Source organism: Cricetulus griseus, chromosome X (assembly GCF_003668045.3).
Source record: "Cricetulus griseus strain 17A/GY chromosome X, alternate assembly CriGri-PICRH-1.0, whole genome shotgun sequence".
NCBI classification, from domain to species: Eukaryota; Metazoa; Chordata; class Mammalia; order Rodentia; family Cricetidae; genus Cricetulus; species Cricetulus griseus.
The window spans coordinates 109495212-109510966 of record NC_048604.1 but is presented as its reverse complement, the minus strand read 5'-3'; the positions used below and the strand labels follow the sequence as shown (position 1 = coordinate 109510966).

Genomic DNA, 15755 nt, shown 5'->3' with positions numbered 1-15755 from the left:
CCCTCCTGTGCTCTCCCTTCAGCATCCTCTAGCAGCCCACTATGGAGACACAGCTCTCTCTCTCTCTCTCTCTCTCTCTCTCTCTCTCTCTCTCTCTCTCTCTCTCTCTCTCTCTCTCTCTCTCTTCATAGGTCTTGTCAACAGTTGCTCCTGAGGGGTAGAATTCCAGGAGGGTGTCACATGGGCATTCCTTTCCTCTGTGCACACAAACTGTGCATTTCTTAGGCCTCTCTGTTACTTAAGTGACCCACATTCGTATTCAATTTTCATGTAGTATTATGCCACAGAAGACTTTCATACAGGATAGATCATATTTTAATTAATCCTATTATCTGACATCTAAGACTTTTCCAACCCTGGCTGTTACACAGTCCTCAACACACATCATTTTAGATAAACATTGCTGTACATCTTAAGTGGTTATTTTGATATGTTTGTGACAGTCCTCTTCATTTTCAGTGGGAATTTTTTCCTTTGTTTACATTTATCTTATTTTATTTTATGAGAGCAAGTATCACTATGTGACCGTGGCTGGCATGAAACTAATGGTATAGACTACACCATCCAAGAAATCACACAGCAGTAACTGCTTTTGCATCCTGCTACATGGGATGGGCTATCGTACCCTGTTAATGGTAGAAAAAAATTGAAGTTTGGGAGGGATGATGTAAGTCATGTGTCCCAAAGCCTGAAAATGGAGTCTCTTCTGACACTCATTCAAGTCTGATTGGCTCCCGAATACCATACAACCAGTGGAGATCCAGTTTCTCCAACCAGAAAGGGACCAAATATTCTACACAGTGTTTTAGATCATTACATCATGGCTATGACACTAGGCACAGGATACAACTCCTCACTTGGGAAGCCAAGGTATGCTTGATAAACAAGGATTATATATGTGCTTAATCTCATGAAACACCGATTCTCACCTCACCTGATCTTGGGACACTGATCACACTGCCTGGACACCAGATATTGTACAATGGAGAGATGCTTTGAGATTATACAGGCAGTGAGACTCAAGAGCTGAAGTCCTATAGATTGCACACAGAAGCTGGACCCTCCTTGCAGAGGTTTTTCAGAAACTGGAGTGTAGATAGCTCCAGAGCCTGTCTGCAGATGCTGGATGCCTTCTCAGCAAGATTCACTCTTTCCCTGCAGGGGCAGGGTAGGGGAAGGAGACAGGACTAGGTTTAACTGTTGGTCATCTTATTTTGACTAGTCAGCTAGATTTCTCTTTTCTTTTCATGTGAAATGAAGTTTCACTCTCTGATTGAGGGCCCTGAGACCATCAGCTTCCCTCACAACCCATCCCAGTGGACAGTTTGGTAGCACTGGAAAGGACCTGCCAGAGGCTCTGCAGCCTTGTTGGGACTCACTGTGACCAAAGAAGCATTTGCAAGTTGCTGAGAATGAAGAAACAGTGGAGGGAAGGAAAACTGGTCCTAAACCCTGTCCTAGGGGTGGTGGTGTAGCGGGGAGGTGTCCATAGTTAGTTGCATTAAAAAGGAGTGGGAACCAGTGTGTGACAGGCTGGGATTGCCTTTCTGTTAGAGTCTACCACAGACCACTAATTTCCATTTCTCTGTTTATGTCTGTATCTAAGTGGAACACCCTGGAGCTGCCCAGAGTGTCTTACATGAAGCACCAAGCACATCAAGCAGCAGCTTGCTGCCCAAGGAACAGTGTGTGTCAATGTGAACACCTATGTATTCACTGAAATGTGTTGCATTTGTATATTTATCAGATCTTGGGTGTTGGTGTCTCATGTAGCTCAGTCTGGCTGCAAATTCCCTTTCTAACCAGGATGATCTTGAGGTTCTGATCCTTCAGCCTCCACATTCCAAGACCAGATTTAGAGGCTTATGCTCTCTTATGTGAGTCTTAGGATCACACTAAGGGCTTCCTGCATCATAAGCATCTCTACCAAATAAAATGCAGTACCAGCCCCAAAAAATGGGTTTGTAAGAATACAAATAATGGGTTTCTTCACAGCAGTGCACACATGAACACCATTGGAATTATCCTATTCTCACCTGCTCCATAGTCCTCACTTATCTGTCCCCCCTGATTTTCTGCTTATCCCCCTTCTCTCGGAAGAGCCAGTCACCACCTAAAAAAGGCAACATTATTGTTCACTAAGTGATGGCAGCTGCATTGTGGTTTTCAGTCACCTTCTTGTCCCTGTCTCTCTCATTGATACTGTGAAATGGAGGAGGTGCCGAAAGCTTTAGCCTGCTGTACCCAGTGAAGAATTTAACAGATCCTGGAACCTCCATGCCATTCTAGGCACTTAGGTCTTAAGTGCTGTGTTGTGTCGCCATCTACTGATGACTCTCAGATCCACATCTGCACCTCCACCTTGGTGATGGTCCTCAGTTTCTAGTCTCCTCCCAGACACTCTTAGCAAGAGTCCCAAGGAATCTGGACACTGTGCACCTACTTTCATTCACAGTCCCCAAACATTTGTGAATTTATATCTGGTCTAGTCTTGGTAGTCTTTGAAAGCCTCCTCCGTCTACCGGACTTACCCAATGCCTCACAATCCTGCACTGCTCACACTGACCCTAAGGCATCCACACTATGTAGATGACCTGACAATTCATCTTTCACCAGCTTAGTCCTCTTCCCCTGCTTCACTCATCGTCACGTAGGGAATGAAGCAATAATACACAGAGGGTGTTTGTGATACACAGATCCCTTTTCCAGTTGTCATGTCATTGCTAATTTTACACAGTATGTAAGCATGCATGGTGAGCATGTGGTGAGTGTGCAGGTGTGAATGTGTATATATACATGTATGAAGGTATTATCCTCCAATAGTCTGTGCCCGGCGCGTGCACAGCAGCAAGGAATCCCCAGCAAGCAGCATGGTATGGAGATAGGAAAACACATCCAGGTTCTCACCTTACACAAAGATGGTCAAAACTGGAGGAAGGACAAAGGGGGACAGATGTGAAGTCTTTACAGAGTGGACTGCTAGGGAGGCTCTGCCTTCCTTCTAATGGACATAAGACAGAACTCTGTCTCAGAAGCAGCTCTGTGCAAGCTGAGCCTGATGGTTGCTGGGAATGCAAGGGATGCACTCAGTGTGAAATGCACAGTGAAGAATTAACTCCTAGTCAGCCACATTGTTGGGCCTAAATAGGCTTGGAAGCTAGGCCCAGTGTAACCTTCTGAGCCTGACTCGAGTTTAAGGCTCAGAAGTGAAGACCAGTGTAACCTCCTGAGCCTGGCTAGAGTTTGCCGACCTGTCTCTGGCCTGTAACCTCAATGTGGGGGTGACTCAAAAAGGCCTGATATATGACTGCCCCCTGCCTAGCTACCTGCCAGCTTGGTGGAATATCATTGGCCCTTACTCCCCATGTCACCTTACCCCATCCTAAGATTCCCATCCCCTAACTCAGCCCCTATGTAAGTTCCTGCCTATTGGAGTAAGTTGAGATCCTACTTTGAGAAGTCTCCAGACTCGGTGTGAATTTTTCTCCCTGGTAACCAGGAGGAGGGAGGGTCTGAGTTGTGGGACACTCACCATCCTGCTCATCCCCAGGGAAGAGACAAGCTGGAGCAGCCCTTCCCCCTTCTCCCTGCTGGAGAACCTGGCACCACATCACATTTTCCACTTCCCATTACTCTTTATGAACAAGGTGCAAGGGAATGGGTGAAGAGGGAAGAACAGCACTAGATGAGATTCTAATGACAAAGAAACACTCTGTTCATGGGTACCACTTCATCATCATCATCATCAACCACTGTGGTTTTACTCCGCCCCCAGTGCAGTTGGTGTCTTTGTGCAAATGGAATGCACCTCTGAGAATTCTCATTCTTCTGGAGGGGTTGGGTGCCTGTTCAACATGAGGTTCCGGGAAGGAGAGAAACATCCGCCTGACAGTTCTGGTGTTCTCAGAATATAACACACACTCATGAGAGCCAATGTCTCATCCAGTGATGGACATGTAAAGCCTGATTGTGACAGCATCACTCCAAATCTACAATTTTCAATTCCCTTAATACATTACACCTACAAGTAGGGAGGTATATAGAAAGATACTATGGACTAGCACAGATGCAGTATTTACCATGGTGACCTTTTCCTTGGTCATAGGTAGTCAAGAACTCAGTGCCTGTGCCAGCATCCTTCTAGGCCTTGGAGTCTTCTAACTGTCCCAGGGCCTGAATGTATAACAGGTACTTAGAAGAAAAGAAAAAAGGATAAAAACCTCACTTGGGCCCATGAAGTAACAAGGAAGGATGAAAGCCTGGCATCTCAGCATTCATCTTGTGTCTGTGTCCTGTTCTTTGTTACAGACTCCTGCCTCCCTCTGCACACCTGTGAGAGTCACTCTGACTGTCCATATAAAAGAGCAGCCCCTGCTAAACCACAGGCCATGAATGCCAGAAAATGAGGTAGCAGGAAGGCTGCCTGAAGACCTCCTCTATGTGTTCCTGCAGAACTAATTCCCACTCTCACCCCAGCTCTATAGCAGAACAGCCATGACCAACTTTCCTGACTCTGCCTCCATCTACAGTGTTTCCCACAGATCTTCACCTTCATTTTTGGTTTCTCCAAAGTTTTATTTTAATTTAAATGACATGGCCAACCAGATATCTGATAAGAAATTCACTTTTCCTCAGGAGAAAGAAACACTTCCATGTCATTAACAATTGTATGCATCTTCCACTTTTTTTTTTTTTTTTTGGTTTTTTGAGACAGGGTTTCTCTGTTTCCACTTTTTTAGGGTTAAAATATCACATTAAGTAACTGCCTTAAGTAAAATTAAACCTTTATAACATCAAAGAAACTACACCCAGGATAATTGTTTTGGTAATAGAAATCTAGTAAATGATCACACATCAAATTCGACTTTTCAATTTTGAATGTTTTCACATTGTTTGGTTTCAAAACTGTCCAGAATTCTTCTTTGCCTCCAGCTCCTGATGTACTGGTGACAGACATTTCTCTGACACAGTGCAATTCATCTTCCACTCCAGGTCTCTATCATTACTTCATGTTTGCCTAGACAGAAGCTGCTTGCTGTCTGAGGCTCTAAGAGCTGGCTTGGCAAAGAGACACCCTTCCACCTGAGTGCTGTCACAAATCCTGACTCAGCATTGGATGGCAAGGACTAGGTCAGCCTGGCACAGGCTGCCTCCTGCTGAGGATTTCATTCTCCAGTAGACTGAATGTTTCCCCTATTTCTAGGGAACAGGAATTGTCCTTATTCTCCCCCTTCTCTCTCAAACAACCTCCAGTGGAAAGGGCCTTGGAAACTCTTTATTGTAGACTGCCATTTAAACAAAATAGAACACACCTGTATCTTCTGGAGCAGTTTTCTGGCTTGTATTTCTTGAAGGAAACCTTCAATCCTGCTCAAAGACTAGCTGGGAGGCTCCTTTTACTGGCCAATGAATCATTCATCTAATAAGAGAGGCTAGGAAAGAAGAATTGGGTCAATTTTTTAGTCATTTACAGCCATGATGTATTGGATGGGGCAAACTCTGATTTTTTAAGTTGTTAGTTATAATCTGTTTATCACTGAAATGAACAGACACCATTCTAGTAGTAACTTTATCTAGAAGATATTGTTCTGCTGTGGTCACAGTCACAAAACAGTGGTGCCAAATCAGTTGCTTTATAAATCCTGATAATTTGCAGCATTAAGGAAAAGGACATTAAAAACAATCAATCTCCCCAGGGGACATCTAGAACTAGGGCTATTCTTTTCCTAAGAGAAGCCAAAGTTTTTATTACTCAGTTTCCCAACTACTGTACTGGGTATCTCTCTAAGAAAGAAAGGTGTTCTATAGAGGACCCAACCCACAAAGAATCAAGAATCAGCATTATTAGCATAATCTGTGTCATTCATAGATATGGCAATCTTAGGACTCATTTTAAATGAATAAGGCCAATATTCTGCAAGTCCATGTGGCGAACTGAGTTCCAGGTCTGTAGTTCCACCTACCAACGGCACTCCATTGGGTAACTGAACACAAGGGATTGGTTCTTTTTCTTTTAGTGCTGTTATCCTTAAATGTTAAAATCAGCATTTTCATGTGATCTCAAGTATTACAATTGCATATGAGCACTCAACAGAATATTTTGTTCATGTTATTGAAATGGTATGAATGTCCAGAAATAGCTCTTAATTGTGGAATAATGTTAAGAGAGTACATCATACATGAACCACTTGCAAAAAATCATTTCATGGTTGGACCAATTTTATGATTTCTTCAGATATGTTAAAATGTTAAGTTTTGACATAGATTCAGATGAATTTGCTATGTACAAGGATTTACTTATGAGACATACATTGCTCAGTGCATAATTTTTGGAAGAGCATTATGATAGATTTTTCAGTGAATATCACAAAAAGACAAACCTGATGTGTACTCACTCATATGTAGATTTTCGACATAGAGTAAGGGATTAAAAGCCTACAATCCACACTGCCAGAGAAAGTAGTAAACAAGGAGGACCCTAAGAGAGACAAACGTTGTCCCTTGGAGAACAGGAAAGGGTTATGATACCCTGAGCAAATTGAGATCATGGGACGAGGGGTGAGGGAGCTATGAGAATCAGAAGGGAAGAAGAGGAAAGATGCAGAGGTCATGAGAAAGCAGAAAGTTTGAGTCAGGTGTAGATTAGAATAAAGCATTTGTGATAGGTAGGGTTTTAGATGGGGAAGTGGTGGTAGGGGAGGAAGAGAGGGAGAAGGGAACTGGGATTGTCATGTAATTCAATCTTGTTTGTAATTCAAATAAAAAATGAAAAATAAAAATAAAAACAAATAAGAATTAAAGATTTCCTAGAATTCGATGAGAATGTAGATAAAACATAGCCAAACACACTGGACACTTTGAAAGTAGTGCTAAGAGGAAAGTTCATATCGCTAAGTGCTTAAATGAAGATGCAGGAGAATAATCAAACTAAAGAATTTTTAGCACAACTGAAAACTCTAGAACACAAAGAAACCAATAAACCCCAGAGGAGTAGATGCCAGGAAATAATCAAATTGAGGGCTGAAATCAATAAAGTGGAGACTGGGGGAACAATACAAAGAATCAACGAACCAAAGAGTTGGTTCTTTGAGAAGATCAACAAGATAGACAAACCTTTATCCAAACTTCCCAAACGGCAGAGAATGAACATGCAAATTAATAAAATCAGGAATGAAAAGGGGAACCCAACAACAGACACGGAGGAAATCCAGAGAATCATCAGGTCAAGCTTTGAAAACCTGTGTTCCTCAAAGTTTGAAAATCTAAAGGAAATGGACAATTTTCTGGCCAAATTTCACTTACCAAAATTGAATCAAGAATAGATAAGCAGCTTAAATAGATCTATAACCCCTAATGAAATAAAAGCAGTCATCAGAAGTCTCCCAACCAAAAAAAGCCAAGTATGAGATGGACTCAGTGCAGAATTGTACCAGCAATTCAAGCAACAGCTAACACCAATTCTCCTCAAATTATTCCACACAATAGAAGCAGAAGGGCCATTGCCAACCCTTTTTTACAGGGCTTCAATATCCTTGAGAGCCAAGCCACACAAAGACACAACTAAGGAAGAGAACTACAGACCAATAACCCTCATGAACATTGATGCAAAAATACTCAATAAAATATTGGTAAATCAAATCCAAGAACATATCAGAGAAATCATCCACCATGATCAAGTAGGCTTCATCCAGGAATGGGAGGATGGTTCAACATAAGAAAATCGATCAATGTAATCCAACATATAAACAGACTGGGAAAAAAAACACATGATCATCTCACTAGATGCTGAAAAAGCCTTTGACAAAATCCAATATCCCTTCATGATAATGGTCTTGGAGAGATCAGGGATAACAGGGACATACCTTAACATAATAAAAGCAATACACAGTAAGCCGACAGCCAACATCAAATTAAATGGAGATAAACTCAATGCTATTCCTCTAAAATCGGGGACAGTAAAAGGCTGTCCACTCTCTCCATACCTCTTCAATATTGTCCTTGATGTTCTATCCAGAGCAATAAGACAACAAAAGGAGATCAAGTTAATTCAATTTGGACGGGAAGAAGTCAAAATTTCACTATTTGGAGATGATATGATAGTTTACATGAGTGACTTGAAAAACTCTACAATGGAACTCCTACAGCTGATAAGCACCTTCAGCAATGTGGCTGGATACAAGATTAACACAAAAAAATCTGTAGCTGGGTCCTGCAGCAGGCGCCCAAGCCTCAGGTGTGTCTTGGCGTTGCTCTGCTCTCCAACCTCCCCCGTCAACCCCTGCTCACTTCTGCCTACCCACCCCCCCAAGAGTGGGCCTCCCCAGTCCAGAAGAACCACCCTGAGCCTGGACATATCTCACCCCTGTCCACAATCTACTCTCTGTCCTGTGGCAGGCCCCAGAGCCTCAAGTGAGTCTGGGTGCTTCCCTGCTCTCCAGCCTCCCCCATCAACCACTGCTTGATTCTGCCTGAGCCCATCCGGGAAAGAGTGGACTTGCCCAGACCGGGAAGGCCCACCCTGAGTCCAGAGACACCTCACCCTTTTCCACCACCACCCTCTGCCATCCATCTGGTTCCAGATGCTGAGCCCTCTGTCTGCCACTGGAGAGAGGCAGAGAACCTACCTGCACTCACTGGAAAAAGGGATGGGAAGAAGACAGATTAAGAACACACTGAATAACAGAAACACAAATATGACACCACCAGAATCTAGGGAACACACCAGCAAGATCTGAAAAGCACAACACAGAAGATGAAGAAGAGATGGACCTCAAAAATTATCTTAGGAAGATGATAGAGAACTTTAAAGAGGAAACAAGAAAATCCCTTAAAGAAATAGAAGAAAAAACAAGCAAAAAATTACATGAAATGGAGGAAAAGACAAACCAAAAAATTCAAGACTTAAACAAATCTCTTAAAGAATCTAAAGAAAGCCAAGAAAGAACAACCAAACAAGTGAAGGAAGCACTCAAAACAGTTCAAGAAATGAAAGCTGAAATAGATACAATAAAGAAAACACAGAATGAATGGATGCTGGAAATAGAAAGGCTGGATAAATGATCAGGAACTAAAGACATGAGTATAACCAATAGAATTCAAGAGATAGAAGACAGAATCTCAGTTGTTGAAGAATCACTAGAGGATATACAGTCATCAACCACAGAAAATCTCAAGTCCAGTGTTGGGAGCCAAATCTCAGGGCTTGGCATGAGATCCTAGGCCATGCTTGGCATGCCACATAGTTAACCTTTACATAGCAGCTCCTTAGAACCTCAGCTCAAGAAAAGAAACAACTTGACCCAGTCCTCCACCCACAGGCTCAGTCACCTAAGCAACCCCTCCTGGACCTCTTAGTCAAACTCTTTACCCTGCCAAACATCCTCTTTGTGGTTTCCTAATATCCTGCCTATACCAACACCTGATGCACAAACAACACATTTTGCCCCTCCCCATATCCTGACTATATAAGCTAGCCTGAAAAAAGTAAAGTTTGCCACTTGATCAGAATCCTGTCTTGTGGTCGTTCTTTCTGCGTCTCTTGGCCCCATTCCCTATCCCTGACTCTCTTGCCCCAGGTTGATGTCCTGCAGGTCGGGACAGTCCAGCAAATCCCTAACACAAAATATCCAGGAAATATGGGACACCATGAAAAGGCCGAATCTAAGAATAATAGGTATAGAAGAAGGTGAAGAAATACAGCTCAAAGGTACAGAAAACATATTCAACAAAATCATAGAAGACTTCTTCAACCTACAGAAGGATATGCCTATGAAAGTACAAGAAGCTTACAGAACACAAAACAGACTGGACCACAAAAAGAAGTCCCCTCAACATATGATAATCAAAACACCAAACCTACAGTATAAAGAGAAAATATTAAGAGCAGCAAAGGAAAAAGGCCAAGTAACATATAAAGGCAGGCCTATCAGAATCACACCTGACTTTTCAATGGAAACTTTGAAAGCCAGAATGTCCTGGATAGATATCCTACAAACACTAAGGGACTATGGATGCCAACCCAGACTTCTGTACCCAGCAAAACTTTCAATCAATATAGATGGAGAAAAACAATATATTCCATGACAAAACCAGACTTAAACAATACATATCCACAATCTCAGCACTACAGAAAGTTTTGGAAGGAAAACTCCAACCCAATGAAAATAACTACACTCAAAAAACATACGCAATAGATAATCCAATTTTGCCAAACATGCAAAGAAACAGGAGGGCGAAATACACACAGATTGACACCACCAGCAATAAATCCAAAACAAACAAAAACCAACAATCAATGGACATTAATATTCCTCAATGTCAATGGTCTTAACCTGCCCATAAAATGATATAGGCTAAAAGAATGGACACGAAGACAGAATCCATCCTTCTGCTGTGTACAAGAAATACACCTCAACTTCAAAGACAGGCGCTACCTCAGAGTAAAGGGTTGGGAAAAGATTTTCCAATCAAATGGGCCCAAGAAACAACCTGATGTAGCAATCCTAATATCTAACAAATTAGACTTCAAACTAAAATCAATCAAAAGAGATGAAGTAAAGTGGGAAATTACCAGTAAGGAGTCAGGTAGAAATATAAGCTCATTTAATAGGGAAAAGCCTTACTTGCAGAGCGATTTGGCCAGCTGACACAGCAGCAGTCTGTACAGCAAGCAGAAAGGGTGAAACTGAAAGTGAAACCCAGCCAACTGAAACTCTTACTCTGTCTCACACTGACCACGCCCTCAGGCAGACCTGTAGCCAGCCCCTAAGCAGGCATGGCTACAGGTTCCCCCACATGGGATTATGTATTGCCTCTGTTTATGTGAGTGTAGTTAATTTACTTAGGTTGGAATTTTCCTTACAGTACTTTCTGTAGGGCTGGATTATTGGTTACATATTATTTAAATCTGGTTTTGTCATGGAATATTTTGCTTTCTCCATTTATAGTGATTCAAAGCTTTGCTGAGTATAGAAGTCTGGGCCGGCATCCATGTTCTCTCATAGTTGGTAGAATATCTATCCAGGTCCTTCTGGCTTTCAGAGTTTCCATGGAGAAGTCTGGTGTAATTCTGATAGGTTTGCCTTTATATGTTACTTGGCCTGTTTCCCTTGATGCTCTTGATATTCTTTCTTTATTCTGTAGGTTTGGTGTTTTAATTATTATGTGACAAGGGTACTTTCTTTTGTGGTCCACTGTATTTGGCATTCTGTAGGATTCTTGTACTTTCATTGGCATGTCTTTCTTTAGGTTGGGAAAGTTTTCTTCTATGATTTTGTTAAATATATTTTCTGCACCTTTGAGTTGGGTTTCTTCACCTTCTTCTATACCTATTATCCTTAGGTTTGGTCTTTTCACTGTGTCCAATATTTCCTGGATATTTTGTGTTGAGAATTTGTTGGACTTAAGATTTTCTTTGCTTGATGAGTTTATTTCCTCTAGTTTATCTTCAGCATCTGAGATTCTGTCTTCCATCTCTTGTATTCTGTTGGTTGTACTTGCATCTGTGGTTCCTGATTGTTGACTCAGCTTTTCCACTTCCACTTCCACTTCCCTCAGTTTGTGTTTTCTTTATTGTCTCTATTTCAGTTTTCAGGTCCTGAACTGTTTCCTCAGCTGTTGATATGTATTTTCTTGGCTTTTTTTTTTTGCTTTCCTTTTATCTTGCATCTTTTGGTTTGTCTTTTCTTCCATTTCTCTGAAGGATTTTCTGATTTACTCTCTTAGGGTCTCTATCATTGGCATGAAGTTGTTTTTAAGGTTGCTCTCTTCTGGTTCTTCTGTGTTGGGATGTTAATGTCTTGCTGGTGTCAAGTCCCTAGACTCTGGTGGTGTCTTCTTGGATTTCCTGTTGTTGGATGTGTTCTTATATTGTCATCTTCCCATCTCTTGCTCCAGTGGGTACAGTTGGTGTCACTTCCTTTCCTGGTGCGTATGGGTCTGGTGTTCTCTTCAGATAGGTGCAATTGGCTTCAATACTCTGATGGGTCTTATGTTGGGTGCAGGCCTGTCTGAGGCACTCGCTATCCAGGTGGGCGAGACCAGGACTGGTGCAGAGATGTAAGCAGACTCTGGGTTCCTTGGTCCTCAGGGGTCCAGTCGTCCTGTCTGCAGACCCTGGGGCAGGAGTTCCCAGAGTGGGCAGGCAGAAGTTAGGCCCAAGGCAGGGGCCGAAGTAGCTCACTTCTGCACTCTCTGCACTCTCTGGGGGCTGGAATGGCATGTCTTTCTTTAGGTTGGGAGAGTTTTCTTCTATGATTTTGTTGAATGTTTTCTGGCACCTTTGAGTTGAGTTTCTTCATCATTTTTTTCCCTAAGTCACTTCATTTTATTTTGGTCTCCAACTCTCAGAAGTTCAGGATCATCTGCTGACAGGCATATTGTCATAGCTGTAGACCATGTGCCACAAGCAGTGGGCAGTATGGTGGGTACACCCTAAGTAAAAGTCCTACTAGAGCTGGGGACAGAATACAGAATAGACAACTCAGTACCATGCTTCAATTCTGAAATGGCACAGAGCTGCCAGCTCTGTAGGCACCCCTGGTTATGCAGTAGGAAGGCAATGGTCCACCCCATCTTCCTATGGGGCAGCTATGTCCCAAGTGTATAATGGGCAAAAGGCTGCATTATTAAGGTTATAGGGCAGCCTGGACTAAGTAGACTGCCTCTCTCATCTCTAGTCCCTGGGCACCTCCACTTCTTAGCCCTGTGGGTAGGGTTCCCAGTGGCAGTGTCCTAGGGACCCCTCCCCCAACATGGGAACAAGCTTTGGCTCAGATGCACTTTAATCAGCAGGTTGTCCCTCTAGCCAGGTTGTCCATGGACCCTGGCTTGATGCCACACATGCTCTGCTCACAATCTTCTAGTCACAGGAGCCATCCTTCCAGCCATCACGCCATCGCTCATCTACTCTTGAACATTTATTCTTAGCTTTGGTCATTTCACAGTATCCCATATTTCCTGGATATTTTGTGTTAGGGATTTGTTGGACTTAAGATTTTCTTTGGTCGATGAATCTATTTCTCCTAATGTATCTTCAATGCCTGAGATTCTCTCTCCCATCTCTTATATTCTGTTGGTTATGCTTGCATCTGTAGTTCCTGATTGTTTACCCATCTTTTCTAATTCCAGTGTTCTCTCAGACTGTGATATTTTTCTTTTTTATTGTCTCTATCTCATCTTTCAAACCCGCCACGTTTTGAATTGTTTCTTGCAATTTTTGGTTTGTATTTTCCTCCATTTCTTTGAAAGATTTTCTCATTTCCTTATTTAAGGTCTCTATCATCTGCGTGAAGTTGTTTTAAAGGTTTCTGTCTTCTGCTTCATCTGTGTTGGGATATTCATGTCTTGGTGGCATAGAGTCCTTAGACTCTGGTGGCACCATATTCATTTTTCTGTTATTGGATAAGTTCTTATATTGTCATTTTTCCATCTCTTCTGGTGGTGTCTCTTTGTCTCCTGGTGTATATGGATCCAAGATTCTCTTCTGACGGGTGCAAGAGGGTCCAATACTCTGATGGGTCTCATGGTGGGTGTTGGCAGCTCTGAGGCACTTACTCTCCAGGTGGGTGGGAGTGGGACTAGCACAGAGATGTCAGAAGACTCTGGGTTGTTTGGTCCTCGGGGATCAAGTTGTCCTTCCTGCAGACCCCAGGACAGCCAGAGTGAGCCAGCAGAAGTTGGGCCCAAGGCAGGGGCACCAGCAGCTCCATCTCTGTTATTCTTTAATCATTAACTCAGGTAAAATTTTATCCTCCTCAAGAACTCTGAATCTTTTGACAATTGGTAGCTTTGCCAGCTTAAAGCAACAGGAAAATCTCCCACTGTCACAAAACATTTTTCAGGAATGGGTATTTTAACGTTTATCTATGTGAAGACAAGAAAATGTAAGTTGTATGAATTAAAGTTATGAAGTAATGAGAATGGAAGCTATAAAGTTCTACAATGGAAGGTATAAGATGGTAATATAAGGTATATGAAGGTTTAAATATAATTACAAGTTATGAAGGTCTGAGAATGTAAGTTATAAAGGTCTGAGAATGGAACGTCTAAGATGGTAATTTAAGGTGTATGAATTAAATTTATGCAAGTCTGAGTATAAGAAGGCTTAAGTGATGATAAATAAAGTGAGTTGAGACATCCAAAATAATGAAACATCTTCCTGATTTCTCTCTTTTTTTCATTGTGCTTCTGTTCATAGTCATAACATTAATCAATAAAGTACTGATAAGCTACTAACCAACTCTGACAGAGTACAAATCACCAAACTATACTACTATATCATTATAACTGCAAGGTCAAGATTAAGGTACTTTTTAGTATGCTAAAAATATCTGTCAGCTTTAATTATGTTAATGTTTTCAGCTAAGTCAACTCTAACATAATTATCCTGCTAATGTGTCTAATAGTTATGTTTTCACAAATTCAAGGGATTCTTGTAAGTTCCAGGGAGCCTAATTGGGCCCACTCAAACAGGTCAGATTCATTCCAGATATTATTCAACATTTCCCTGGTCTGGGGATTCCCTTCCCTCATCTTGGGACCCCTCGGGAAACCCTCCCTCATCTTGCAATCTTCCCCTCAAGTAACAGGACCTAAGAAGAATTTTTTCCTAAACTTAACTTTGTACTCTGCTCTGCCAATATCTTGCCAGGTCTACAAGGCACCAGAGAGTTCCATACAGCCTGTACTTTGATGGAGCAACCAGCTACCCCAGGACATGGCAGCACTCCAGGTTTCTCAGGTCCCCCAAAGATGTTCAACACCCCGAAGGTCAGCAGGAAGCAGTCTTGAGAACTCGATGCCCTTATTTCCTAACCTGCCATGACTAACTCCCCAACTTTTTAATAATAAGTAAAGGTGGGAATGAAAGCTTCAGACATAATGCTGGCCTGCCCCTATTACCTGGAAGAATGCACTCAGGCAGTACTCTGGTGATCCCAAGGTTCTATGAATACTAGACTGCATGCAGGTATAAAGGACCCCTTTAAAAGACAAACCCCACCCACTTATGTTCTCTTACCTTCTTCATCTCTCTCTTTTACTAATCTGCTTACTTTCTTCATCTACTCATGTCTCTCCCCTGTCGCTCTCACCCTCCCCCACTTTGATAAACTCTATGGTTAATGTATCTCCTATTTCCTGTTCTATCGCACTGGATTTATAGTGATTCTTTTTAACTTAAACAGAGAACAACACACCTGGCAAAGGGAGGTTGTATTCATGGTGGTAGACCAAGGCAGTCTATGGGACCTCTAACAGTGGAGCCAGTGTTTGTCCACAGAGCACAAATAATGGACTTTGGGAGCTCATTCCCGATGAAGGGATACTATTGCAACACAGATACAAGAAGGAGGGCCCTCCATGGAAAGGTATGGCAGACTTTGAAGGTCCCCTGTGGAGGGCTTCACTATCCCTGGGCAGAAGTTGGGGGATGGGTTGGGGGTTGCTGGGGAACATGGGAGGATGGGAGAGTGAGGGAATGGGGGGCTAGATATGTAAATATGAATAGTAATTAAAGAATTTAAAGAAGAAGAAGAAGAAGAAGAAGAAGAAGAAGAAGAAGAAGAAGAAGAAGAAGAAGAAGAAGAGAGTCAAAAAAATGTGTCCTGAGATCCCATGTTTCTGAGAAAGTTTTAAAGGAGAGTGTTCATCCATTTAGGAAGGGAAGTCAATAAGTGAGCTCTGTGTGTGAGGGGGAGAGACGAGAAAGGACTGGAGCCCAGAGACTAATGGGCAAAAGACTGGTTGTCAAGGAG

At 42.3% G+C, this 15755-nt stretch overlaps 1 long non-coding RNA gene across 1 annotated transcript; it reads right to left on the bottom strand.

The window, feature by feature from the left end:
• Nucleotides 1-4763: 4763 nt before the first annotated feature.
• LOC118237874 lies at nucleotides 4764-10678 on the bottom strand. The gene is made up of 2 exons (XR_004771483.1): nucleotides 10623-10678; nucleotides 4764-5432 (listed from the first exon to the last, which is right to left on the bottom strand). It is a non-coding gene; the product is annotated as an uncharacterized LOC118237874 (long non-coding RNA).
• Nucleotides 10679-15755: the final 5077 nt, after the last annotated feature.